At 37.1% G+C, this 283-nt stretch overlaps 1 protein-coding gene across 1 annotated transcript in view; it reads right to left on the bottom strand.

Moving 5' to 3' along the window:
* The window catches only part of LOC116751289 (transcription initiation factor TFIID subunit 7-like), a 183,069-nt gene that overhangs the window by 163,784 nt on the left and 19,002 nt on the right, over positions 1 to 283 (bottom strand). The gene's annotated exons all lie outside the window — the stretch shown is intronic.

The following is a 283-nucleotide window of genomic DNA, read 5'->3' as shown; positions in this document are numbered from 1 at the left end:
TTCCCTTTGCTGATTTTTCTTTGTATCCTTTTACTGTATCGTTTTACATTCTCATAGTCATGAGTATGACTATATGCTGAGTCTCATGAGTCTTTCTAGCAAATCACCAAACCTGGGGATGGTCTTAGAAACCTTCAATGTCAAACCCTTTCATTTGTTGCCTGACTGGTAGGGTAAGAAACATTATAGTGGAAAACCTGAAATTTCCCTTTCCCTAGCCAAGATAGTAAATAAGTAACACTGCATCCTAATTTCAGAGATGAGCACTACAGTCTAAAAGTTA

Source organism: Phocoena sinus, chromosome 3, assembly GCF_008692025.1.
Source record: "Phocoena sinus isolate mPhoSin1 chromosome 3, mPhoSin1.pri, whole genome shotgun sequence".
In the NCBI taxonomy this organism is placed as follows: Eukaryota; Metazoa; Chordata; class Mammalia; order Artiodactyla; family Phocoenidae; genus Phocoena; species Phocoena sinus.
This window is presented reverse-complemented; position numbering and strand designations above follow the sequence as displayed.